This window comes from Eptatretus burgeri, chromosome 16 (assembly GCF_056783735.1).
Source record: "Eptatretus burgeri isolate ZD-2024b chromosome 16, Ebu_testis_v1, whole genome shotgun sequence".
Classification (NCBI taxonomy): domain Eukaryota; kingdom Metazoa; phylum Chordata; class Myxini; order Myxiniformes; family Myxinidae; genus Eptatretus; species Eptatretus burgeri.
Window position 1 is genome coordinate 19,943,272 of NC_140976.1, and position 26,522 is coordinate 19,969,793.

A 26,522-nucleotide genomic window follows, 5' to 3' on the forward strand; every position below is an offset into this window, starting at 1 on the left:
TGCAGCAAAAAACAACTTTATTTTCATTTATTATTAAGATATGGAGAGAAATACACCCGTCTGAATTCAGGAATAAAATAAGGACATTAAAAATCAAATATTAGAATTATAAAGATAACTAGAACTGCCACTTAAAACTGCTGGCAGTAATGACCGGGTCCCCATACGTCCGACTTTGATACAACATGAGACTTAAATGATAATCGCAAAGTTTTGCGTCGATAGGAAAAGTGGTTCCAGAGAAAACATTATTTAATAGTGATACAAATACAGCCCTGCTTCGATACAGCGCGGGACTGACGAGTTACGAATCAGACAACACAAAGTATTCAATTTTGTTATTACGTATGCAGTTAGCCCTTTTTCCTGGGGACATTATCGGTATCAATTAAATTGCTGTTCCTTTTCCCTCGAACGCATTCAGCTGCAGCCAAGTGAGTCTTCTGGCAAAAAAAAATCTTAAAGTTCTCAGATTCAAATAATTCAATAATTCTGGCTGCCAAACCAAGTGGCCGATCAGGTTGAAATTTTAAACTTATGTTTCGCATGTTGGCTAAATTATAATTCTCAAGTTTCGCATATATTGACACAGTGGTTCCCGTGTAAATATTACTTAATTGTCCCCTTCAATCCAACATGGCTGCCAAACCCTTGGCCCGATCCAGTTGAAATTTCAAACCTTCATTCCACGTGATTGTTCCATCATAACTCTTGACGTTTCACATTTATTGATACAGTAGCTCCAGAGTAAACATTAATTAATATTTTTCCTTCAATCCACTATGGCTGCCAAACGATGTGTCATACATCAAAAGGGGGTGAGAACTTTTTATTCGTCATGGAGAGGCGGTCATACTGGTGGAGTTTCGCCTAGATCTGTTCAGCCATTTCAGAGAAGACTTTTAAAGTTATTAATTTTCAATCCAAGATGGCTGACGAACCATGTGACCTATGACATCACAAATTTATATTCTGCTTCCAACTGTGTAGTGGAATACGTCTGTGAAGTTTCGTGTTAATCGGAAAAGATGTGTTTTTCTATCCAAGATGGCCACCAAACAATGTGACTTGTGATGTCATAATTTTTACCATGTATGCAGACATCACGTAAGATGACAATTGCAAATTTTCGCTTCGATAGGTTAAGCAGTTCCAGAGAAAACATTATTAAATATTTTTCTTAAATGCAACATGGCTGCCAAACCATGTGACCTATCAATTAGAAATTAACAAACTTGTATTCACTACTGGTGATTAACAGGTGTGTGAAGTTTCCCCTTGATCAGACCAGCTGTTCTGGAGATGTTTGAATGTTTTCTGGTCAATTCAAGATGGCCGCCAAACCATGTGACCGATCAATAAGCAATTAACAAACTTGAAAAAGGACCTCATGGAGAATATATGTGTATAGTTTTGTCTCAATCTGCCCAGTCGTTCTGGAGAAGATTTTTAAAATTTATTAATTTTCAATCCAAGATGGCTGGCGAACCATGTGATCTATGACATCATAAATTTAAATTCTGCTTCCTGTCTTGGACAATAACAAGTTTGTGAAGTTTCGTGTAAATCGGATAAGTTCTGTTTTTCTAGCCAAGATGACCACCAAACCATGTGACTTCTGACATCATACATTTATACCCTGTATGCAAACCTGATGGACGATGGCAGTTGCAAATTTTTGCTTCGATAGCTTAAGGAGTTCCAGAGAAAACATTATTTAATATTTTTTCTTGAATCCAACATGGCTGCCAAACCATGTGACCTATCAATTAGAAATTAACAAACTTGTATTCCCTACTCGTGCGCAATATGATTGTGAAGTTTCCCCTTGATCTGACGAGCCGTTCTGGAGATGTTTGAAGGTTTAGGGTAAATTCAAGATGGCCGCCAAACCATGCGACCGATCAATAACAAATTAACAAACTTGAAAAAGGACCTCATGGGGAATGTGTGTGTAAAGTTTCGCCTCAATCTGTCTGGCCGTTCTGGAGAAGATTAAAAAAAAAAAAATTTCAAAACAAGATGGCTGCCGAACCAAGTGACCTATGACGTCATAATATATTTTTTCTAGTCAGTTGTGCAGATGAGGCTGATGAAATTTCAGATTTTCCTATGCAGCGTTGTACCTAACGAATTTTGACCGGCACACCTCTTGACCGATGACGTCAGGAAAAAAAAATCACCCGTGTTCCCCATGAGGAGCTTATTCAAATGTATGAAACGAAATTTTTTTCCATTGCACCGTTTCAAACTTTATCGTTTTTTTCAAGATGGCGCCCGTACCACGTGACCTATGACGTCACAATTACCAATTAAGTTTGCTATCAAAAAAGATACATACTATGGTGAAAATTGTGTCGATCGGACTTACCGTTGCTGAGAAAATGATTTTTAAAGCGAAATAGCCCGCAAATTGCCGGCGGAAGAAGAATAATAAATAAACAGAACAATAACAATAGGTTACACAGTCTATTTGACTGGGTACCCTAACAAGAGGGAGGGGAAAAGATTCAACACATCCTTGAATGTTCCGTAGAAAAATTCTGAACATCTTTCAAGTTATGAATACGAAGAAAAATTTAATCAAGTATCCAATGAAAAACAATGCATAATGGGAAACTGTACTCTAAACATGAAATTTATCACCGACAAAAAAAAGACTGCAAAAATTACTGTACAGAGATGAGAGGGGTGGAGAGAGGGCGTCATGAGATTGAAGAGAGGTAGAGGGGGGATAGAAAGAAGGAGATGGTGGAAGAGACGGCAAGAGAGGAAGAGAAAGAAAGAGAAATTGTTCATTTCAGAAATTGTTCAGAAAGAGAAAGAAATTTATCGTGTTTTCTATAAAAACAGCTATCCGTTTATTGAGCACCTTTTTTTTTTCTTCTTCTTCTTCTATAACACCTCAATTGTTTATTTTTTTCATTTATTTAATAACAGCACACAGTGAGACGTGGACACAGTAAAAACATATTTTCCAAGTCGTTAAATTATGCACCACTGAGAGAAGTGTCGATTGTCGACTGGAGTGTCGACTCATGAGATCCAGAGATTAGAGAGTCCAATGTGTCGGCTCCGCTGCCAGATGTAGCCCCTGTGAATCCTCGATCTTCAGCTTCTTTTCTTGCACGTTTTTCAGCCATTTTGGCCTCCCAAGATGCAAAACCATGCCGGGGTTCATTAAGGCTCTTGTGCTGGTAAAATACCAATGAGATGCGTGTTGGGTGCCGCCGATTTGGTTTCTTAATGGGAGTTGTGGCATGGAGCTCTCGCTTTGCACACTCAATGAGTACAGAACCATGAGTAAGAGCAATGGCAACACCTCCAATATCTGAATTCAGGAAGTTATGCTCACTGTCTGACCAAATTTCTGTATCCTGGCTGGATTGAAGTATTCCATTAACTTTTTTCATTCTGCATTCTCAGCAGTGATTTTATTACCCCATTAACTCTCTTTCCTGGAGTGCCCTGGTAGCTGTGTCCACCGTAGACTGGTGTCTCAGGAGAGACCCTTGTGTCGTATGCTGCTCCGACCTGTGTTGGTGTTGAAGTCAACTGCCGGCTCCAGGGTGAAGTTCTAGATAGATAGGCTTGTGACCTCTCATCTGGCATCTCGTAGCTGGCAGCTGCAACGGCTTACAAGTGTTGAACAGCATCTACCATCATTGGTTCTTCAAAAGGCATCCCAAAGGCTGCAGTACTGCTGTAGAAACTGTTAGCCTGGTGATAACCACTATGATGGTAAGGTTGTGCGGTGGGTGTAATACTACCAGGAAATGTGTATGGGTAGCGGTGGTGAATCAAGGTATGTATTTGGGGATGTGTAGGCCTTTTTGGAACCATTGGGGTTTGGCAAGGATGATATGATGTCGATTCTGTCTGGTAGAGACCTGAGTGGGGGTAGTTATTTGAGTGAGCATGTGGGGATGGGGTGAGAGGTGATGATGCCTGGGAGCCAGGAATGGGCGTGCCGGAACCATAGCACAGTGAAGAAAATTGGCCAAGTGGATCAGAGGGATGGTACAGTGGAGGAGTAGTCACAGGAAGCTGGTGATGTGGATGGCCAGGCGATGCACCATTACCTACAAAAGAAGGAAATGCATCAGCAAACATAAACATGCTTAGCCACCAATATTAGTAAAAATTAATTTTGTCATGGAGTCCATATACGTATACCTGAAGACGAAGTAACAACCTGTCCACAGTCAATTCCAAGCTATGAAAATGTTCGCAACTTGTCATGGGCATGATATATCCTGTTAATAATAATTATAACAATAGTGTTACGGTAATAATAATGTTGCATTTCATTGAATTTTCATGTTTGTCTCATCCAGATCTATTTTTGGGTTTGTGTTCTGTGTAAAAGAGTGTTAAGGTGCCTGTGAGTGAGTATGCATTTGAAAGTGGGCATGAGTGTGTACAACAGTATGGGAGATTGCAGGATAGATTGTCTTGACAGAGTGCAACACACAAGAGTGTTAGTTATCCAGTTATCTAGTTCCATCAAGTCGTGTCCGACTTCTGGTGACATTCATGATGAGATCTGCTGTAAATGGGTGAGGTGTGTGTGTGTGTGTCATGTTTTTTTGTGGAGTTCTATTTGAGTGTTCTGATGTTGAATGTGATACACCAAAATGATCGTCATGTTCTCCTGAGATGATTCGGCTAATTAATTACAAAGAACTCAGAATAATTCCCATGTGATAAATGCACACCATGTGAAGGTGTATAGAGCAGCTTAATAGGTCCTTCCATGGCATGGCATTCTAATTACAAAATAAACAACAAAAACAATGAAAACATTGTAACAAAGCATATTGTTGTGGTTGACCAAATTCGCAAACCACCATTCAGGTCCCTTAGGTGAGATATCTCGGTAAGTATATGTGTAGTTAGGGCCAAACCCGTTGTCTAGAGGGAATAAATGTCATTCATGCGTGCTGCGACTCTTCAGGATAGCCGTTTTTCTTTTACTATCTTTATTTTGGCCCAGCCACCATTATTACCACCACCAACCACGTCTCAACAGTCATCACAACATCAACCACCCACCACAACGCCGCTTCACCACAACAGCCACGACCTTTACCGTCACACCTCGCAACCGTCGCATCGCCACCGTTCTTGCGCCGCTTGTGGGTACCGGTATTGGACTCGTGCAGGGCGCGCGCCGAACAGCGTGTACAAAACCACGGACTTTCCGCAGAAAAACGGATCAAAAACGACTCACGCCCACTTTTGTTCCGTCCAATCGGTGAGCGAGGGGCGATTTGGCCCCCCCTCCAGGGCGTTGGAGGGCGGTCGCTATATGCAAATTCATGGATCAAAAAGCATTCACGCCCACTTTTTCTCGGGCCAATGGGGAGCGAGGTGAAAGGTCGAAGGCAGGGGGTCAAAGCCGAAGCCACGGGGCTTATATAAGCGACCGCGTTCGTCAGTCGAGTTCGGAGTGCAGTTGGGAGTTCGCGGAGTCGGAGCGAAGAGGACGGAGCTGTGGAGAGGCGGCGGCGGCGAAGGCAGACGAGGGGGTGCTCGCGTCGGTGCCGGGAGCTGCACACCAGAGAGGCCAGCAACGCGACCGAGGTGGAGGAGGAGACGCTCGCCGCGGGACCCGAGACAGGGTTAAATCCTCCTTTCCCCGAGCATCAGCAACCCCCTCCTGTTTCCCCCCGCGCTGAGATAGTGCGACAAAAGGGGGCCCCCTTCCCACCCCCTACCAGACACTGTCCGCGAGGCCCGCGGAGTTGAGGCACCACCGCCGCTCCGCGTCTCATCATCAGACGGGTAGGCCCGACATGTCTCGGCCCCAGGCCCGCCTACCCCCTCAACCTTGAGGGTGTTCTTTTTCTTTGCTTTGAGTGTGTGTGTTGTCGGCGCCGTCTGTGAAGTAAAATTGTATAAGTGTTGCCGTGTGCTCGGTAGTCGGATAGCTCTGCATTGTGTCTTCTCTTTTACATTTGCTTTTTGTGTAAAATTGCATTGTGTTTCTTCTTCTTTTCTATGTGCTTTTGGTGGAATTGTATATGTGTGCTTCCCGTTCATCGCGAATAAATGTGCTTTATGTTGAACTGTTTTCCCGCTTCGCTTCATCATTTCTTTCATTGAATCCTCATCTTGCTTCACGTAAAGGGTTGGTAGTGGGCTGAATACGCCCGATAATTAATGGAACCGTCGAGGCCGACGATAACACCGCTCGGTTATCCCGATAGTACGGAACGGGTCGCTTAAGTGGCCCGTGTCCGAAGTCGACCTGCGGCGAGGTGCGATCGCCCGGTCTACCCTCCGTGTGGGTACTTAGGTAGGTCGAATTTGGCGAGCAACCCTATCCCACGCGGGGGCCGATTGGCTCGATCGCGGTGAGACCGAAAGGTCCACCCGTGACTGGTTCCCGGCGTTAGTCCGAGAGGGTCACGACTGGATTGTCCGTCCGGTGGGCGACGTGCCGCGATTCGAGTTACGTGGCCGTCAGCACGCCGGCGGGCGCGAAACCGTAACACCAAAAACAATGAAAACATTGTAACAAAGCATATATTAATTAATACTAATAATATTAACACCAATAATACTCGTAGTATCATCTGGCAATAATAATAACGATTTATAATCCCCACCCTGGCTCAAGCACATCTGGGCTTGGTGAAATAGAAAAGCTCATGCTCCAGCAGTACAGCAGTCAACAGGTATGCTCCAAGGCTGCGAAGACCAATGAAAATTTGGTCCAATGGACCAACGGGCTTCGATAACGAGTTTCTCCAAACAACTAGATGGGAAGCTAGCTTAATTTCATTTACACTATTGAGAATGAAAGGTTTGATGGCCCTATTCTATTCAGAATACTGGATGGAGAAATAAAATCCATTTCTTGTGTGTCGCATTCCTGGAATTTAGAGGGGGTGAACCTTCAAACCCCCAAAATATTGACCTTCAATTACACTTCTGAGAACAAGGCTGAAACTCATTTTGTGGATTCTGTTCCGAGCAGTATTGAATAAAATGTAACAAGAAAAGAAATTCCTTGGCATTATTACTTAAGAAGGCCCCTGGGTAAGGGCCAAAAAGGGTCTCAATTACACTTTGGAGAATGAAACTGAAATTCACATAATCAGATCACCTATCACCACTGATCACAAATTTATAACTCAAGAAAAAATATTTCCCGCCATTTCTACTTAAGAAGGGTCAGAAAGGGTCTCATTTACACTTCTGGGAATGGACTTGAAATTTGGTGAATTGATTGTATCCGCATCATGGATTGATGCCATATAACTCAAGAAATGATTTTCTCTGGCATTATTGCTCAAGAAGCTCCTTTGGTAAGGGCCAAAAAGGGTCTCAATTACACTTTGGAGAACAAAACTAAATTTCACACAATCAGATCCCCTATTACCACTGATCAGAAGTGTGTATCTCAAGAAAAGATATTCCCTGGCATTTTTACTTAAGAATGGTCCACTTAAGGCTCAAAGGGGGTCTCAATTTTTGGATTGGACCAGAAATTTGTTCAATTGATTGTATTAGCATCATGGATTGACACCATTACATCTCAAGAAAATTAACTCTCTGCTGTTATAGTGTAAAGGCCCCTCGGCATGCTTGGTCGGCATATCATGAGGGCCAAAAAGGGTCACAAGTACACGTATGAGGAGAAAGTGAAATTCACATAATAGTGAGCCTAGATCATGACTGGTCAGAAATAGCTGAAGAAAATATTTCCTGGCTTTCCACATAGCAACCCACAACATGAGAGAGGACAGGTAGCTTGCTTATCTGTGTGTCCCACTTTTTACTGTATATTATGCTATACTTTATACTGAAACCAGGCTATGTCACAGTCTTGATATGCAGGCATGCAGCAAAGCAGTGCAGTTGATGCTGACTACTAGGGGTGGATTCAGTGAAAGGCAAACTTAGTGAAAGTTATAGTATGCCTCCAATTTGAAGGAAATTGGAATGCGAGGAGGGAAATCACATTGACATTGACCAAGTATCATGTTGGCTCACTGAGAAGCCGCAGTGATAATGAAAAGGTAAGTGATCAGAAACTTGCCAATTTCTATATCCGCAATTTAGTATTCTAAGTAAGCCTCGCCAGGGATGGCACTTTGTTTTTGATTCCATGCCTATACTGGTTGCGACTACACAGCGGCCTTCATAAGGAAAGGCAAAAAGCGTCCTTTGGCCATAGCTGAAAAAGACGAACAGTACCTTGATGCATTGTATGCCTTAGCTTCAGGGCCGGTGGATGATGCTACCTGCAAGGTTATAGAAGAATTTACTGGGAAAATGTATGGTGCAAAGAAGAAAACTCCTCTCAACAAGTACAGATACTTGATCCGAGAAAACCTTCAGACCGAAAAATGGAAAACAACCATTTTCCAAGCTGAAAAGACTCGACGCAAGCAGTATTCCACCTAGCGAGAGTGTTGTGAGACAAAATCCACAGAAGCAACTTTGTCGCAATGATGTGACATGCGGCCGGTGACAACCTATTGCCAAAGGAACCTCAACATGGATGGGAACTGCATGATAACTCCTACAGTATTGTGTGGTTTACATGTCCTCAGATGCCAGAAATGTTATCCCAGAAAATTTGGAGTCGAATGAAGATGAAGAAGATGGGGACATAAATTACCATTGTGACAGTGACACTGATGTTGATGATGACAGCTCTGACACTGACAGTGATGTAGATGATGACTGAATTATACTGTAGAGCAATAAGCCAGGTCTGCATGGTACTCCTGTGGTTGCAATTAAAATATAATTTTGGCTGTCACAACAAGAGTGAGGCGTTGGTATTGGTGGGCATGGACACAACAGTAAGTTGCTGAAAATGTTTTCATTTCACACATCTCGGCCTACTTATCGTAGCTTTAGCATTTGATTTATTTCTTATACTATGTAGGTTTATCTGTAACTGTAATTTCACCTGTCAATTTATAGGGCTGGTGGATAATTCACACTGCATCACAGAGTTCAGTTGTTATTGGTTTGGTAGATTAAGGTTTCACTTTCTACTAGTGTAAAACTGTTCATGCGTTTGTTGTAAAAGTGACGTTGTTCTCAAAAGCTGATGATCCCTGACCAGTATGGGAAAACGATGTTTAGAAACATAGAAATTTGATAGATAGGGCCTAAATGAACATTTTCAAATGAACAATGTTGAGTGTAAAACTGTTCGTGAGTTTGTTGTAAAAGTGACGTTCTCAAAAGCTGATGATCCCTGGTATGGGAAAACTAACGATATTGAGAAACATAGAAATTTGATAGATAGGGCCAAAATGGACATTTTCAATTCGCATACATGTTGATCCTCCAGATGAATGATAAACAGGTATAGCATAGTATTGATGATTTCATCTCACTTTGTGTATGATCAGAATGACAGTCACTTCTCAGATTGTAACCTATCTAATTAGTGTTTATTACGTAATAAATTTCATTATTCAAAATTCACATCAACTGTTGTTTTACATTAATTTTGTTAGTTGGTTCTGATAAGAGACAATACCAGATTTTCCAGTGTAAATTTCTGGTCCAATCTTAAAAAATTGAGACCCCGTTTGAGCCTTTATTGACCCTTCTTAAGTAATAATGCCAGGGAATATCTTTTCTTGAGTTACACACTTCTGATCAGTGGTAATAGGGGATCTGATTGTGTGAAATTCAGTTTTGTTCTCCAAAGTGTAATTGAGACCTTTTTTGGCCCTTACCAAAGGACCTTCTTTAGCAATAACGCCAGATAATTCCTTTTCTTGAGTTACATTTTATCAATCAATGATGCTGATACAATAAATTCAACAAGTTTCAGGTCCATTCCCAAACGTGTTATTGAGACCCTTTTTGACCCTTACATACCCTTCTTAAGTAAAAACGCCAGGGAATACTTTTTCTTGAGTTGCAAATTCATGATCAGTGGTAATCGGTGATCTGATTATGTGAATTTCAGTTTCATTCTCCAAAGTGTAATTGAGACCCTTTTTGGCCCTTACCCAGGGGCCTTCTTAAGTAATAATGCCAGGGAATTTCTTTTCTTGAGTTACATTTTATTAAATACTGCTCGGAACAGAATCCACAAAATGAGTTTCAGCCTTGTTCTCAGAAGTGTAATTGAAGGTCAATATTTTGGGGGTTTTAAGGTTCACCCCCTCTAAATGCCAGGAATGCGACACACAAGAAATGGATTTTATTTCTCCATCCAGCATTCTGAATATAATAGGGCCATCAAACCTTTCATTCTCAATAGTGTAAATGAAACTAAGCTAGCTCCCGAACTAAACCCTATCCTGCACCGATTCCCGAAGCCCTGGCAGAGACAGCTTGGTTTCAGGCTTTACCCCATCCATCCAGCACATACAATGCCTGCCTCTACGTCTTCCAACCATACCCAGCACAGTTGACTTGTCCAGACTTTTCTTTTCTGCATGTATGATGTGTCCAAAGTATGACAGTTTCTGCATCACTGCCTCCAATGTAGATGGCGGTCGAATTTCTTCAAGCACTGATTTGTTTATTTTTCTTGCAGTCCATGGGATTTATTAACATTAGTCTCTAATAACACACTTCAAAACTTTATCTTCTTCCTTCCTTTCTTTTTCACTGTTCAAGACTCACATCCGCACATTACAAACGGAAATACCAGAGCATTCATCGGCCTCCACTTGGTTTGTGTTTTCAGATCTTTGTCAATCCTGACCTTGCTGTTCTCCCCCAATGCTAACCATCTATTAATTCATCCTCCACCTTCTCCACTCACTTCAATGTAGATGAACCCAGGAACCCACTTAGAACCCTGGAAGATGGAACTTTCCACAATCTGAACAAGTCAATCTTCTCAGTTGACAAGATTTTAGTCTTTTTGAAGTTTAAATAAAGATCATCTTTTTCACTTTCCTTCTTCACTTTTCATTAAGTCACTTCACATTCATTCACTTCACATTTTCATTTTCAAACAGCAGTTTCATTAAGTCCTCTTTACTTTCTGCCAACAGAGTGGTATTGTCAGCATATCTTAGTTGTTTGTACATCTTCCTCTTCCTCCAATCCCGACTCCAGCCTCTATGTCATCCAAGTATGATTTCCTCATAGTGTGTTCCAAGATTCAGATTTCCTCATAGTGTGTTCAATCCACAGATTGAACAAGTATGCGAACATGTGCCTCTTCCGCATCTCATTTTATAACTTTTGCCATACAGTATTTACATTAAAATTACTACAGCAGTAAACTTTCAAATAAAGAGCTCAGGCTAATCACTAATTCTTCATTAACTTGAGTTATATAGCTGTTTGCAGAATGAAAGCTAAATCCACTTCATCAAAAATTTGTAGCTCTCAATTTACATCACATACATAAAGCTTTTGTTAAGTACGCATGCACAAATAGTGCATCTGAGTTCTTGTTTGCAGTATGCAAGCAGCCACACTTCTATTTGTGTGTGAGTATATATTGATACATTTGGGGGGGGGGGAGGAATATTCCCATAGAGCAGATGGGAATGTATAGAGTAGCATGGTACATGTTTGGGTAGTTACCAATCTTGATGTAATAAGTAGGGACATGTCAGCTTAAGGATGTCTTGTTTAAATGTGCACCATATAGGGGGTGGTGTGTGGTAATAATTACTTTGGGATTAAAATAAAGGAAATTGTGTCGTATAACCTTTATGTTCCTCTTCTTCATTGCATGGCCCGGGAGCCACTGGCGGCCGCTGGTGGCCTAAAGTGCGGCTCCTGATGCATGGCCGATAATCCACAAATGTGAAAAACCCCATCGTAATCTATCATAAATGCTATCAAATTTACCCAATGGTTTCAAATGAGTGTTTCAATGCGAAGCGTAAAAGTAATAACTACTTCAGTAGATGGCAGATTGCAAATAATTATGCTTGCAGCCCAGTAACCACAATGCCAAAAAAAGGAGTACGTGGAGGCGGGGCCTAATAGCAGCCATTTTGGAGTCCTACAGGTGGTGTGGCGGCTCTCAGACTGTCTTATCGGCAGAAGTGGCCGTCTTCCAAAAAATAGGGAAGATCACTGCTCTATGTCAACCTCGACCGGGGGGGGGGGGGTGCTGGGAGATTCGGCATGAGAGTGAGGGGAGGAGCTATGGATCGCCTTGGAGGGGCGGAGCATTGCCCCAAAAAAAGAAGGGAGCGAAGCTTGGATAGACCTCGAGAGCGAGGGGATGAGCGGTTGTCGCCTCCCAAGGGGCGGAGCTATGGAATGCCTTCGGGGCTGAGCATTGCCCAGGGAGAAGAGGGTGGGGCGGATCGGGCAGTTGGTCTGAGGAGAACTGGAGGAGAGGACTGTGGAGGTCTGAAGAGAAGGGTGAACATGCTGAGGAGAACCGCAAACATGCTGGGGAGGATCATCTCTGAGAGTTCTAAGTACGTAATCCTGCTTCTGCCTGCCTCTGCTTGTTTTCCTCGCCCTGTGCCCGTTTCGTATGCCTGCTGCTTAATCTCTCCATCATCTGCTCACCTCGTCGTCATCCCTCCTTGTTACTCTTCATCACCTGATCATCCCGGCGACTCCCAGAGCTGATTCCTCCAGTTTTTTGTCCCCTTCCTGTCAATGACCGAGTCTGGTGTGTGGCGCCATCGTTTTTATAATTTTTATTCTCATTGTCCATAATTATTTATTATCAATTCCGTGTCCCCCCCCTTTTTCCCACCACTACCCGCCGTCATATCCCTTCACCGGTCAATCATCCCTGGTTCTATTTTTTGTGGTTCGGGAAATAAACTCGCTGGTTTTACTCGAGCTAAGGTTTTGGTGTCTCTCTTCACGACCTGCGCGCGCGTTGCCCGCCATTAATTCGGAATGTCTCCCTAGGAGTTAAGCCACTCGGGACATCGCGGGATTTTCACCTCCTACCACGACGAGCTCGACACGTTAGTTGTGCCGTCGACGCTAAAATATACATATATACAACACACACACACACACACACACACACACACACACACACACACACACACACACACACACACACACACACACACACACACACACACACACACACACACACACACACACACACACACACACACACCCCCACTATCCAAACCCAGGTCCACAATTTCCCCTTTTTCTTCAACCACCCCTCCAAACTCCAAGTCCACATCATAGTCACTAACTGTTAAGACTGCTAAGGTTTCTCTGTGAAGTAAATTGACAAAAAGGAAATTATCTATTGGACGTATTTGACTGAATATAATTTTCGGTTATAGTATTTTTTTTACTTCCGGTAGGGCGTGCGAACCAATGACTCGGAGCCTATACACCACCAGCATGCATAACAAAAATGCACATAACTCATAACAATTGTGCAAGTTACATTCATATATAGGTCGATATATACTCGCAGGGTACCCGTCTCCAATAGGTTCATAGATGTCCAACCTCAAACGAGCAATTGTTTGGATTGCGTATTGGTAAAAACGGGAATTCAGTATAGTAAATATTCAGTGAGAAGATATCACAGTATGTTGATCCAGTAAACTTGGTAACCTCGTAACATTCCACCAGCTAAGATTTCCAATCCATGCTTTTTGTACCAGCGGAGTACTGCTTGGGAACGAGGGTGAAATTATGGAAGCTCGTTGGGAAACGGATTTTGACACTTTTTGATCCCACTTCCTGACCGAAGATCATGTAAAGTTCTTTCTATGCCAACCAACCATCTCCAGGCATCTATCCCTCTTCACGTGGCTTCTTCAGCTCCAACCCACCCCCTCTCTCCACATTCCCCTTAACTTTGCTTTTGGGAATTTTCGTTCACCATTTCTCAAAGCTATATTTCCCACATTTCGTTCTGCTTTCCCATTCGATGATCCATAGCTCAGTAGTTTGTTTCACCTTCAAACATCAGTTTCACTTTGAGTTATCAGTTTTGATTTGTCATTGCTAATGCCACCGAAGGTGGAGGAGGTTATGTTTTCACTCCTTTCTGTCTGTTTGTGTACAGGATATCTCAAAAAGTTGTTGTGTTGCAAGGACGAATTGATTTGATTTGGGTGAAGATCCGAATCTGGATCTGGATACGTGAATTATTTAATTTTTAAAGTGATTTTTCATCATTGAGAGATAGGGCCAAAAACGATATAGTACTGTATAGCAGGATATTTCAAAAATTTCTTGGGCACGATATGTTCTCGTGGATCAGGCATTACGTGGTGGAGGTGTGCGCTCTACTGAGTGCCCTTCTAGTTGAAACTTGTGATGTGGTGCAATAGTGCATGAAAAAAAGTCATCAAAAACTATTTTTGGGGGGATTTGTTTTTTTAGATTTCCTCATGGGTCAAAAGGGGTCTAAAGTGTCAATGGCTATAAATGTTCGAAAGTTCTTTAAAAGTCTATATCGGGTCCAAGGGTCTCAAAAGCAAAAAAGGTACAAAGAGTTTAAAGGGTGTAAAGGTCTAATGGGTCCAAAGTGTCTTAAGGGTTTTTCCCCAAATGAGTCTAAAGCAGTGTTTCTCAAGGTGGGGGGCACACCCCACCGGTGGGGTTTGGCAATATTTTGGTGGGGCATGAGGATTCAGAATTAATGAATCAATATGATCACTTTCATAGCTTTGCACTTTCAAATTTTCAAAAGTTTGAAGCTGTGACTGATGCCTCATAGCGTTATAACTAAAAACTGCTTCACCGCGCCCTTGTTAGCCAATCCACCGGAAAGGCGTGCCCTTGATCAAGTCAATGCTGTTACGTCACTATGACTCGCTTTTCGTCAAGGGGAATTCCTTATATGTAGTATATACTGGAGTGTCTCCAATCATGGTGGGGCGTACAATTTTTTTGAAAATCAAAGTGGGGCGTGGGACAAAAAAGGTTGAGAAACACTGGCTTAGTGGGAACCCCGGGTACCGGGCTAGTCGGCTGCGGGAGGCCAAGGGTCCAGAGGGGGCCGGGATAGCGTAGTGGGCATGGGTGGGCCCGCATGATGCGGGGCCCGGGGCGCCATTGGCCACGTGGGCAGCGCATTGGGCACGGGCACCCAGGGAAGGGGCCCGGGGCACCAGCCTGCCACGTGAGCGTTTCAGGGGAGTCGCCAGGGAGGGCACTCCCCAGTGTTTAGGGAGCTGGTGGGCTCGGAGGCAGTTGCAGGGCCCGGGGTGCCATCGTTGGAGAATCGGCAGAGGGTAGTTCCTGCCAAGAGAGCCACACGTCCCAGCCATGAGACCGTGTGATAGAGGGCACGGGAGGAAAATTGGAGGGCATGGCCCAAAATTGTGAGGATACCAACACAGGCGACGGGAATCTTGGTTGTTCGAACCAGCAGTTTAAGCGAGAGGCGCTTTTGGAAAGCCCCGGGGTAGTTTAAGGTTAATAATGTTCGGGTATATTAGGAAGTGTACCCCTCCGCACCATCCATCCCTTCGCTCTCGTTGTGGGCCGCTGGACTCACCTTGGGTTAGATCGCTGAAATCTGAGGAGGCCATTCAGAGGCTTTGATTAGGCCTTGACACAGGACACTAGCTCTCCCTTATTCCCCTCCAGAAAGGGAACATAGGGGTTGGGAGTAGGCTAGGAGACAGGATAGGTTAGCTGGACAGAGACCATAAAGGGGGTGAGGGAAACGGATTTATAGAGGAATTAAAAAAAAAAAAATAAGAAGATGGGCTAAATTGGGGATTTTTGGCAAACTAAGGGGGTAGGTATGAACAGAGACAGGCAAAGGCGATAGGTTGGGAGGGAGACAGTAGGGTAGGTCCGAGCCTGCCTTCCGAGTGGCCAGCACCACCGCACTCCCTCCACACACTTGCAGGACAAGACAAGAGGCCGGCCAGTTCATCTGCCGGCTGTTTTTGCTGCAAGGCCTGTGCCGGTCAGTTCATCTGCAAGGCCTGTGCCGGTCAGTTCATCTGCCGGCTGTTTTTGCTGCAAGGCCTGTGCCGGTCAGTTCATCTGCCGGCTGCTTTGCTACAAGGCCTCTGCCGGCTGTTTTGCTACAAGGCCTCTGCCGGCTGTTTTGCTACAAGGCCTGTGCCGGTCAGTTCATCTGCCGGCTGTTTTGCTACAAGGCCTGTGCCGGTCAGTTTACCTGCCGGCTGTGTTTTGCGACAAGGCCTGTGCCGGTCAGTTTACCTGCTGGCTGTGTTTTGCGACAAGGCCTGTGCCGGTCAGCTTCACCGCCGGCCTGTTTTGCAACATGGTCTTGCCATGCCTTATCTGCCTGCCTTTGCCTTGACCCCATGCCTGCTTGCCCTTTTTGTTGCATTTGCCCATCCATTCATTACCATGTGCGCCAGGATCATCACGCATGCTGCAGGGACTGCCCTGTAGGCAGCCGCATCACGGGACTGCATTGGCAGCCCGTGCATCGTTCATTGTTTGTGTTTGCTTGTGTCAGTATCCATACAGTGTTCTGCAGGGACTGCCTTGCAGGCAGCCACACACGGAGACTGCATTGGTGCAGCCCGTGCACCGTTTTCTGTTCACTGCGCTCATTTCACAGGGGAGGCCGAGGATGGTGTTTGAGCAGCCGGCCACATTCCCTGTCACCTGCATTGGATTCATGAACCAGAGACTGCGTGTGAGTAGCCTGGCTCCCTGTTTCACAAAATAGCCTGTGGGATGACTTTGCTATGTGCCTTTTTCCCCACAGAGTCCATCAGTCCTGGGCCATGGTTTAGTGTAAAATTTGTAAGTTAAGGGTTAAGATTGTACATGGTGTTGCTTCCCCCTGCATGTGTGTCATAGCGCCGGCAATTTTATTTAAGTCATCTGCATGAGTGGGTTTGCTTAGTTCGTTAATCAGCCCGTAGGTTATTTATTTTTGGGACACGAATACACTAAATGTCGCACTCAGGGATCCGAAGATAAAATGTACTAAGGGAAACTTGCACATGATGGCACACGAAAATTCGGTGACTCGGGACGAGTCTGTAAAAAGGGGAAGGGGTAGTGTTACGGCTGTGGAAATTCGCAGAACACCATAAAGGATATCCCCAAGATGAGTTATGCCGATAAGTCCATGTTCAGATAGATTTCCCCACCGTGGTCTAAAGGGAATTTATTGCGTGGACACGGCTGTGATCTTTGAGTTCGCCGTTATTCTTTGCTATCGTTATTTTGGACCAACCACACCACCAACCACCTTTTTACAAGCACCCAACCACACCACCCTCACGACCACCACCCCACGCCAACCACGCCACCATTACAACAACCACACCACCAATCACCTTCTCCACACCCACGCTACAACTCTCTCCACATCGAAAACCGTCTCTGCCATGGAGAAAGAAGGCGTTCCGATAGCGCACGGATTTTTCCTCTTACTTTCCCGCGCTTCGGGATGGGGGGAGGGGCGAGTGGAGGGAGAATAGAGAAGCGCTACCAGGATGATTGCTACGAAAAACCCCGACCCACGAGGAAAACGCCCCCCTTCTGGAAGGAGGGCGGGGTGAGAAGGAAGGGGGAATAAAAGGGCACGCTGGACGCAGCGCAAGAGGAGCTGCGTGGAGAGAACCGAGTCGAGAAGCGAAGGGAGTTGGTTGTTGGTCGGTCGGTGGAGGTCTCGGTCTGGGTGAAGCAGCCAGTCGGTAGAGGTGCTTGAGAGGGTCCATCGAGGGTCGCCCAACCAAGTCACCACGAGGTAACCTGCAGCGGCCTCTGGGAGTCCCTTCGGTCAACCAGGCTCCTTGGACATAAAGGCCTACGGGTCCAGTCTGACTCCCTTGTCTATGAGGGTGGTCTTTTCCCTGTTTCTTTGTGTGAATGTTGTGCCGCCATGTCCCGCAAGTAGAACTGTGTAAGTGCTTGGAAATAATAATAACCATAGACGGTTGTAGTGTTTTTACCTTGCTCGTGTCTTGTCCCCTTCCCCCATTCATTGCATTACTGTGTACGTGTGTAAATAAATGTGCGTGTTTGAATGTTAACCCGTTCGGCGTGTCCTTTTCCCCCAATTGAACTGCTGTCTTGCTCTCGGAATAATGGCGGGCTTTTTAATAGCCAATAAAATAATTGGGTCCAGCGAGATCTCGCGATAATACACCGCTCGGTTATCCCAGAATGGAACGATTCGTGTCCAAGCAGACTTCACTGAGGTACGGTCTCTCGGTAGTCTGCCCACGCGAATACTTAGGTATATCGATAATTCGGCGATTGATCCTGTCGCGCGCGTGTGGAGTGTTGACTAGGCTGTGGTGTGCGTTTGGAGCACACCCGTGACTGGTTTCCGGCATTGTTCCGGAATGTCGCGACTGAATTGTCCGTCAGGTGGGCGAGACGGCCGCCATTGGCAAAAGCGGCAGTCTGCACGCTGGGCGGGCGGCAGAATTCGTAACAATATTAATTTAATATTTCAAGTACATGTTTGAAATCCAGTTCATGCAGTATGTCCCGTTCAATACGCTATTTAGTATTTACGTTAAAATCACCATCCCTTCTTTAGTGCATCAATGATCCCTCACAGCATCATATTTTTGTGCCCAGATTGCCCTGAAACCTGACTTGTGCAAGCCCCTTTTGGGTGGGGGCCCCGGGGCTCGAACTGGGGCATGAAGTGGGGGCTGAAGATGAACGTGTCAAAAACCAAAGTAGTGATGAACCCCCTTGTTCTCCCGTGCAGAAATCATAATAAAACGGAAACCAAATAGAAGAATAGATTTACTGAGGGCAAAGCTTTCGCCTCAAGGAGAATAATGAAGAACAAGAAGACTCAAACTTGGATGGAGACAATATGGAAAACTCAGTATCATCATGAGAGGTAGCTTACCTACATGTCTGAAAAGGAAAGTTTTCAATCAGGGTATCATTATTCCCACTACCATCTCTTGGACAGAGACCCATGTTAACAACAACAAAAATGGAGAAAATAGACCGGGAGCCCGGGGCCCTGAGCTCAAACGAACGAGGGACTAATATCAGCACAGGGGCATGAATTGAGCATCAAAAGACATATAGAAAGTTATTTCTGCCGGGTACCACTCTCTGTGCAAGGACTCTGGTGACCCTCCAAAGGGGTCCTTAAAATTGGCTAGATCAAACATTGGAAGTACCAGTTGGCATCACTTCCATATGACCAACCTTACAACAAAACCACATGTGACAGACAAGCCGATTATTGCAAAAGGCTCCCCAGAAGCCCCAACAAGGGCCCCCAAAAAAGGGGCCAGCTCAAACATTGGAGGTACGAGATAAAACCAGTTTTAAATTCATATTGTGACGTTCACGGGACTTGAACAGTCCCGCCAACGTAGAATGAGCCGAAAGGATGGAGGCGGTTTATTTATTTATAACCCAAAGATGGCGGTTCTAATCGCTCTACCGCAAACGGGACGAGGAAGGTGGCACGAGTCGCTTTTCACTGAGTTGATAACGTTTATTCCTCTAACCAGAAATAACAAGACTCGGCAAGAAGAGGGATCCGGGGCGATTCGACGGGATGGTGTGGGATCGGGCGTGGGGAAAACACAGACAATTCCAATGAATATACAAATCTCAAACCCTCTAAGCGCCAGGTACACACACACACACACACACACACACACACACACACACACACACACACACACACACACACACACACACACACACACACACACACAAACAGTAGCTATTTCTGGTGGTCAGGCTGGACCGTGGTGTGGACGCAACAGTCCCTGGATTGGCGTCGGACGAGCTGGCCTTGCTCTCGTCAGGGGGGCAGGAGAAACCGTGGTGCTGTCGACCTCCTGGTCTTGGCCCAAGTCCGCTCACAGCCGCCAGGGAACCAGTTCTGGCGCCAAATTGCGAGCAGGAGAGGGAGGCAGGTCCGCCCGCCGTTTGACCCCATACTCCGAGCCAGCAGAACCCCAGAGCCAACCAAGGTGAGGCACGAGGCTCAGCAAGGCTACAAGACACGATGAAACCAGGGTCGAATCAGCGCAACAACAAGCACGCTCCCAGCACAACAACCTCCACCCCCAAAAAACGGTCTTTTTGTCCCGATCTTCTTCCTCTTCCTTTTCGACCCCGAACAGAACCTTTTTATCCTCCCGTCCTCGTCACTTCCAATCGAGCCGTTTTATTGGCCCACCGCCGTCGCCTTCCGCCAATCGTGATCACGGGGCGGAGCCATCCGCAGCACTGTCCTGTGACGTCACGGCAAGCCTCCTGAGAATACTAAAAGGGGTTTACGCAGACACACTTACCCTATCCCGTGTCCCTATCTAATTACGTGACAATTATCATTTCCCCCTTGAAGAAATGGACATTTACTAGACAACTTATCACCACTGAATTGCTACTTATTACATCGAGATCCTGGTACACTCGAACAGCATGGCATACCTAATTAAACATCCTAATTACCCTTTGAATGCATACCCCCCCCTCAAACGTAACACTGCCCCCTCCTCTGATACCGCAGCTCCTGCAAGGTATATCACAGGCGCTACCGTACCAGCCTTAACACTTACTGACTCACACCTATTTAACCTAACGAAATAAAGTAGGAGGGGCAATGGGCAGCGAGTCGCAGCTAACTTACCTATCCTGCTTAATGTACTACCCCCTTATGGCCTTATCCTCGCCTAAACAATCATTCATTTTTTTTTTTTTTTAATCACATGAGAGCACTGAGCGAAGTTGCACTCCATCCTCTGGATCATCGCTCTTGCCCAACACTCTTCCAGTGATCTGGGGAGGGGAAACAAAAGGTTCCACAAAAACACAACACTTATACTTTACATTCCTACTCTAAGCCTTAACGACACTATTCACAGGATATTTACACTTGACCGCCTCCCCCAGTGGATGCTAATAGACCCAGCGTTACCTGGGGAGCCAATTTTCAAATTTGCTTGCCCCAAAATTATGCGGACATCATGCCCTTGCTGCACATGTCAAGTTGTGCGGGATCGAGTGGGACTCACACATCTTCACAACACTCACACCATGGTCATCATCACATTTCTAGGTCATGGTCCTCATTTTAATCATGCAGGCTGAATCCCGTCGTGGCCGTGGGGTGGGTTACCACAAGATGATGGGGGCATCTCAGGTGCAACCATGCCCACAGGTAAGCTTTAGTCCAACCCAGACGTTTCTCCGCCCCGCTCCCTTTGATTCCCACCCCCCTGGTTGCCATCAGCTCTCATCCCGTACAACACACTGGAAGGGGTCTCACTGGCTCATCTGGCCTTCCTGGGTCGCCAAGGTCCTACCTGCCTTGGTCGCCCAACCAGACCCTCTCCCAGTTGCCTCCAGACACTGTCACCATTAGCCACCAGGGGTGAATCTCCTTGAAGGGGGTCGCAATTCCTGCTCACCGTGAGCTTCAGCAATCCCTGTGGACAAGCACATCATCCCCACCCACAAAACCACATGACTCCCCCACCCCATCGGCGTAAAGTCTTTCGAATCGCGTAAAGTAAAATCACTCCAAAACAGTAATTCAAAAAGTTATAGTTTGGGGTGCCCTTTGATCTTGGGCCCCCGCTCCCCAGCAAACCGATGGTCCCGATTTTTTTGTGTGAGAATACCCCTTCATATACTCCAACACCTCAGCATAAATGAAAATGGGATCTCAATGGGTTCAAGTGTGATGATGGTTTTATTGTTCGGGGTCCACATATCACTAATTCTTGATTCGACATTGGGCGAGGTTTGCCGTCATCGTTCCAATGACGTCACCTGCTGGCAGGCGACTTTATGTCTGAAATTGACAATCATAATCTCTGGACTATTATATATGTGTGTGTGTGTGTGTGTGTGTGTGTGTGTGTGTGTATATATATATATATATATATATATATATATATATATATATATATATATATATATATATACATATATATATATACATATACATGTATATATATGTGTATATATATATGTGTATATATATATATATATATATATATATATACATATACATATACACATACACATATATATACACATATATATACACATATATATACATATATATATATATATATATATATATATATATATATATACATACAGTATATTGTTGCGAATTCGCGCCCGCCGGCGTGCGAGCGGCCACGTAACTCGAATCGCGGCACGTCACCCACCGGACGGACAATTCCGTCGTGACCCTCTCGGCCTAACGCCGGGAACTAGTCACGGGTGGGCCTTTCGGCCTCACCACGATCGTGCCAATCGGCCCCTCGCGTGGGATAGGGTTGTTCGCCAAATTCGACCTACCTAAGTACCCACACGGAGGGTAGACCGGGCGATCGCACCTCGCCGCAGGTCGACTCCGGACACGGGCCACTGAAGCGACCCGTTCCGTACTATCGGGATAACCGAGCGGTGTTATATCGTCGACCTCGACGGTTCCGATTAATTATCGGGCGTATTTAGCCCACGACCAACCCTTTACGTGAAGTAAGATGGAGATTCAATTAAATAAAAGACGAAGCGAAATGGGAAAAACAGTTCAACATGAGGCACATTTATTCCGCGGCACACGGAAAGCACACACATACAATTACAACAATTATGCACCAAAAGCAATTGCAACAAAAGAAACACAACAATGCAGATCTACTACCGACTACGCGAGCACACGGCAACACTTACACAGTTTTATTTTACAGACGGCGCCGACGACACATATACTCAAAAGCAAAAGAAAAGGGCCACCCTCAACGACAAGGGGGCAGACGGGGCCTGTGGGCGCGAGACCGGGTGGAGCCTACCCGTCTTGTGATGAGCCGCAAATATGGCGGCGGTGCCCCGACTCCGCGCTCCTCCGCGGGTTTCATTGGCACTGCTTGGAATGGGGTGGGAACGGGGCCCCCTTTGCGCACTATCTCAGCGCGGGGGGGGGGGGGAGAGAAGGGGGGAATTGTTGATGCTCTGGGGAAAGAGGATAGCTGGCTTGCTTGGGTCCCGCGACGAGCGACTGTGACCTCGACCGCGCTCCCGGCTTCCCCTCTCTGCAGCTCCCTGACAGACTCTGACTCCGACAGACTGACTCTCCTCCAGACCCGTCTTGACTGCTGCTGCTACACTCCGCCGCCGCCACACCTCTCCAATTCGCCCGAGCCCAAAACTGACTGAATTCGCCCCGCGCTCGGCGCTTTATAGTACGGCAGGAGAACCCATATGCAAATTTCCGGATCAGGATGAGCTCGGGGGCGGAGCCACGCTCGCCCATTGGACGGAGGAAAAGTGGGCGTGAACCTACCCTGATCCTCGAATTTGCATATATCGATTCTACTCCGACGCGCCTGGAGGAGGGGCCAAATCGCCCCCACGCTTGCTGATAGGACGGATCAGAAGTGGGCGTGTATCATTCCTGATCCGACTTCTCCTCGGAAAGGCCGCTTTTTGCACCCGCTGCTCGGCGCGCGTCCTGTACGAGTCCAGGACAGCCTGATGCTTGGTGCCCACAAGCGGTGCGGGAATGGCCGCAGAAGGAGAGGTGAAGGTGGTGGAGGGTCGAAAGTGGCGGTCCCTGGCCACGGTGACGCTTGGAATGCCGGTGATGCGATGATTGCGGGATGGTGTGCTGTGAAGGTAAAGGTCGTGGCTGTTGGCGTTGTTGTTGTTGTGAAGCGGCGTTGCGGTTGGTGGTTGTTGTGTGATGGCGGTTGAGACGTGGTTGGTTCAAAATAAAGATAGAACAGAAAAACGGCTATCTTAAAGGGTCGCAGCCCGAATGAATCACATTTATTCCCTCTAAACAACGGGTTTGGGGCTAACTACAGTACTTACAGAGATATCTCACCTACAGGACCTGAATGGTGGTTTGCGAATTTCCTCAACCACAACAATATATATGTTGCATCATTTGCGAATGTGTAAAATTTCGCTGAAAAATGTGTACACTTGACATGGAACATGATGCCTGGTGTTGGCTTCATGGTTAGAGTGGTGGGCTTGGGATCCGAGGATCCTGAGTTCAAATCCCATTTCCATGTTGAATTAATATCAGGTGGGGTTGACTCTGCCTGTCATCCTTCTGAGGTCAGCAAAATGAGTGCCAGCTTGCTGGTATATACTGTGTCAGAGTGGCGACCCATCCAGGATTGTACCCATTCGCCAAGGAGACTGCTTAGGCAGCACCAACGCTCTGTACAGTGTATGGTTCCAATGGATGGATGGAACAAGAGCCTTCACGAAGATGAGAATTCCATTATAAACTAGAGGGGGAGCACTCGGGAGAGTGCAAAACCTCCGCCGCCAATACTGCTGGGTCACTCAAGTGAACCTTATATCTTATTCATTAAATATGTCAACAGTGCTGTCAGTTATAGTTCTTTTCACCAACATTTTTTTTTGGGGGGGGGGGGGTTGGAAATCACTTAAAACATGTAAAAATGCAAAAAAAAAAAAAAATTGCAAAATTTTTTTTCTCCAACAATTTTTTTGGTTGGGGGGAGGGGTGTTGGAAATCACTTAAAACATGGAGATATGCAAAAAAAATTCCTTTTTTTTGGAGGGGGAGTAATTTTTTTTGGGGGGGTGGGGTTGGAAATCACTTAAAACATGTAAAAATGCAAAAAAAATTTCTCAATTTTTTTGGAGGGGGGTTGGAAATCACCTAAATATGTAGAAATGTAAAAAAATTATTTTTTGGGGGGTAACAATTTTTTTGGGGGTTGGAAATCACTTAAAACATGTAGAAATGCAAAAAAAATTTTTCTCTTTTTGGGGGGGGGGGGTAAAAACAATTTGGGGGGAGGTTGGAAATCACTTAAAACAAGTAGAAATGCAAAAAAAATTCTCTAACAATTTTTTTTTTGGGGGGGTAACAATTTTTTTTGGGGGGGGGGTTGGAAATCACTTAAAACATGTAGAAATGCAAAAAAAATTTCTATTTTTTTTGGAGGGGTTGGAAATCACTTAAAACACGTAGAAATGCAAAAAAAAAATTCTCTATTTTTTGGGGGGGGGGTAAAAAAAAAAATTTTGGGGGGGAGAGGTTGGAAATCACTTAAAACAAGTAGAAATGCAAAAAAAAAATATTCTCTAACAATTTTTTTTGGGGGGGGGTAAAACTTTTTTTTGGGGAGGGTTGAAAATCAATTAAAACATGTAGAAATGCAAAAAAAAAAAATTCTCTATTTTTTGGGGGGGGGGGTAAAAAAAATTTTTTGGGGGGGGTTGGAAATCACTTAAAACATGTAGAAATGCAAAAAAAAATAATTATTTTTTCTCCAACAATTTTTTTTTGGTGGGGGGACCAAGTCCAAAATTTAATGGCATGATCCTTGGACCATACCTAACCCCCCCCCCCCCACCAAGTTTCGTCGAAATCCGTCGATGAGTTTTTTCCGTAATACTGTTCACAAACAAACAAACAAACAAACAGAAAGGGGTGAAAACAGTAACCTCCATCCATCTTCGAAGATGGCGGAGGTTAACCAGAAGGGCACTTAGTGGAATGTATACCTCCGCCACACAATGCCTGATCCACGAGAACATATCGGGCCCAATACATTTTTGAAATATCATGCTATTCAGCAATATATCGTTTTTGGCCCGATCTCTCAATGGTGAAAAAAAAAATCACTTTAAAAATTAAATAATTCTCGTATCCAGAGCCACATTAGGATCTTCACCAAAATCGAATCGATTCGTCCTTGCGAAACGCCCAACATGTCCACCAAGTTTCATCCGAATCCCTCCACAACCTTTTCAGATATCATTCTATATTTTAGTTTTGCTCAATTTCTCACTGGTGAAGAATCGCTTAAAAAAATCATCAGATCCGGATCCGGACCTTCACCAAAACTGAAACAATTCTTCCTTGTCACACACCCAACCTGCACACCACGTTTCGTCCAAATCCGTACACAACTTTTTGAGATATCCTGTACATCGAGAGGGACCAAAACATCACCTCCTTCACCTTCGATGGCGGATGTAGTGAAGCCATGACTGAGGTAAAGGTTGGATCACTTACCAAACACACGTATCGCTCTCATCACAGAATTCTTACAAGCGACAAATGTTAATTTGTGTACCGGTGTCTCTTCTCTACCTGCACTGGTCGATCTTCGAAATGCTCAGACATTTTCGAACATTTCCCTTTGTCTTTTGCAAAGGGCGAGTCACCACGGCGGCCGCAGCATCGTTGGTTGTCAAGCGGAAGTGACGTTAATATTCTTCATCTTCTTCCGTTTTTTTATTGGTGTAGTCAGAGCCGTGAGGCTCTATAAACGCCACGCACCGAACTCAAGGTAAAAACCAAAAAAAGGAAATTGATAAAATGTATTGATAAAATGGAAGTAAAGAATAGAAAGTAAAAAAAAACATAATAATAATAACTTTACACTGTCCACCCCATTTCCGTTTTGAATTTCCGGACAAGTTTAAAGAATCGAGGGTACATCCGGTACGCTTATTGCCTTGTACCTTATTCAGAGAATACATTGACGGATGTAACCTCTTCCTCGTTCGATTAACCCTCCATGATGAACCCTCGTCATCATCACTAGAAATGTTGAACATCCCTGATCATCTCCTCCCGGCACCCCGGAAGATTAAGATGTCCGACTGAATAAAGACTCGATCGTAATTGACTCGATCATTGACTTCCAGCT

At 45.1% G+C, this 26,522-nt stretch overlaps 1 long non-coding RNA gene across 4 annotated transcripts; it reads right to left on the minus strand.

Annotated features, from left to right (window-relative positions):
* LOC147010653 (uncharacterized) lies at positions 1 to 26,520 on the minus strand. Of its 4 annotated transcripts, none has more exons than XR_015052616.1 (3): positions 25,961 to 26,101; positions 21,162 to 21,284; positions 1 to 4,082 (listed from the first exon to the last, which is right to left on the minus strand). It is a non-coding gene; the product is annotated as an uncharacterized LOC147010653 (long non-coding RNA). The 4 variants fall into 4 exon arrangements; XR_015052613.1 differs by lacking the exon at positions 1 to 4,082 and adding an exon at positions 16,089 to 20,634 and having other exon boundaries at positions 25,961 to 26,287; XR_015052615.1 differs by lacking the exons at positions 21,162 to 21,284; positions 25,961 to 26,101 and adding an exon at positions 26,335 to 26,520.
* Positions 26,521 to 26,522: the final 2 nt, after the last annotated feature.